Source organism: Staurois parvus, unplaced genomic scaffold (genome assembly GCF_062004578.1).
Source record: "Staurois parvus isolate SC_StPar_1 unplaced genomic scaffold, SC_StPar_1.0 ptg000145l, whole genome shotgun sequence".
Lineage (NCBI taxonomy): Eukaryota > Metazoa > Chordata > Amphibia > Anura > Ranidae > Staurois > Staurois parvus.
The window spans coordinates 7,481,920-7,484,254 of NW_028317941.1; the positions used below are offsets into that span (position 1 = coordinate 7,481,920).

At 42.4% G+C, this 2,335-nt stretch overlaps 1 pseudogene; it reads right to left on the minus strand.

The window, feature by feature from the left end:
• Positions 1-272: 272 nt before the first annotated feature.
• Positions 273-387, minus strand: LOC149464914 (U2 spliceosomal RNA; annotated as a pseudogene).
• Positions 388-2,335: the final 1,948 nt, after the last annotated feature.

The window sequence follows — 2,335 nt, forward strand, 5'->3', positions numbered from 1 at the left end:
AACAGTGGCCATGTGTCATCTTCACACCGTGGGGTCCCACACCCAAGTGTTACTAGTGACACCCCTGAGAGCGTCTTCCCCAGGGGGCACTGAGTTTGCGGACTTTTTGCGTCCCCAGCCCCAGGCCAGACCAAGGTAGCACGTTCAGATCAGGAGGTACTGGGTCTTTCCGGTCTCCCCAGAGGAATTACTCCCAAGGCCCCAGAACGAATCATGGCGCTCCCTGGTTTCTGTCCCTCCGGTACTAGCCTTCCGGACCCCCATCATACCAGTGAGGGTACTATACAACAACCATCCCCGTAAACTAGAATGGTCGGGAGCACCCCCACTGGACACTGATAAGAACAGATACTACACTTGATCTTAGCCAAAAGGCCGAGAAGCGAACAACTGTCACAGATAGAATACATGGAAGTACCAAGTCCATATTGCTGTACACTTTTGTAAGAGACAGGAAACATGGTTTGACTAAGATTTATAAGAAAAAACACGGTGTCTTTAGATTTTGTGATTACCTCTATTGTTACTGTAGTACCCTAGATAGGCCCTAGGATTACATAGATTTAGTTCTGGCTCACTGTGTTCAGTGGAGCTGTATTTTTGTTGTGTTAGGTTACATTTAGTTGTGCTCACTGTAATCAGTGCAGCCTCACATGATTAGTTAGGTCTGCTCAGTGTTTCAACCACTGCTGACTTGATTGTTTCAACTGTTTTCCAGAGAGCAGTAGAATCCTCTGGAACATAGGTATGGAGCAATGCAAATAGCAGTATACATATTTATACAGCCCTGGCCAATCCCAAGGAGGGTGGCCATGAAGGCTGCTGGGAGTCTGTATAAGTACTCTGAGACACAGAGCTTCTGGGTCTTTTGCCTGCAGAAGGTAAGTCCAGCCTGGAGAGCTTGCTGCCCTCTGGGCAGTGCTGCCATGTGCTTTCTGTTCATGAGACCACAGATGGGCTACCTGAGGGCTTGGATGCTGAAGTACAGAGAGCTGTCATCTGAAGATCTAGTTTGGAATCACAGGAGAAAAGTGTCAAATGAATGTTGGAAGGAGACAACCAATTTTCCTTGGACATTTGTGAGTACAGACTGCTGTGAGAGATCTTAGAGACTTTTGGGCTGCTGCCACCCCTCTAGTGCTAGAGAGTCAGCTGTGTGTTTGGCCAAAGGGACATTGGCTGGTGCTCAGAAGAGCTTAGTCTATCTAGTTCTTTGTGAAGGGACTCTGCTCTGGTTGCTTTAAAGTAAGAAGTCTGCTTTTAACTGCTTCTAGCACAAAATCAAGCCTGTAGTTTGGTATTGCAAGGACTTCAGCTTTTCAGAAAGAAGTTTACTGTCCTCAACCCTTTCCCAGTTACTTCAAAAATAAAAACAACAAAATGAACATTCCCTAGACTTGTTATTGGGACTGTGATTGTGTACCTGGCTGCGGGGCAATCTTACAAATATTTTTCTTACAAATATTTTAAATGTCCTTGAACTTGTTTGTCTGAAAGTCGATAATCTTTTTGGTTTTATGTTCCAGAAAACTGTACATGCACTGTTTTGCCTGCAGAGTCAAACTGCCCATCTTCGGACAATGATATGGGATTTCTCCTCACTTGTTCAATGGTGTTTAGCCTATTATTTTACCAATCATAACTGAGAGCAAGACAGTTTATTTTCATAATGGGTAAATTTGCTGAATCCTCAAAGCCCTATAATTGTTAACATGGACTCCATTTTTAGGAAACATCATCCAGAATAAAGAACACCAGCAGAGAGAAGATTGACAATTGGCGTTTTCCCAATACACCTCTGATGTTAGATTCAGAGCTCTGCTGATTGGAGACAAATCCAATGTGCTTGCTTTTTGCATCCTTTTAAATTCAAACAGCACCTGTACCGTATGTTTAATTTCACCTTGTTATAAAACCCCTGTCTACTGTCCATGTCACTATGTAATAGCATTTGGCTTGTAGTAGTGCCCAGACTTAGAGCAGAGTAGCTTTGAATTTTGCATTGAATACTGATGCCAAACTTTAGAAAAATTCCTTGTATTGAACAAATAACAAAACAGTTTTTGACAAGTCCTTTAATTAAAAAAAAGCTTAAAAAATGGTTCCATCATTGTAATCCATCGGCAATGATTAAATCATTTTTTGGGCTTTTTTTTTAAAATAAAGAACTTGTCAAAAACTGTTGTTTTGATTTTTGTTTAATTAACCACTTGCCCTCCTGAGGATTTCCCCCCCTTCCTGACCATGCCATTTTTTGCATTACGACGGTGCGTTACTTTAACTGACAATTGCGCGGTCATGCAACACTGCACCCAAATGAAATGTATGTCCTTTT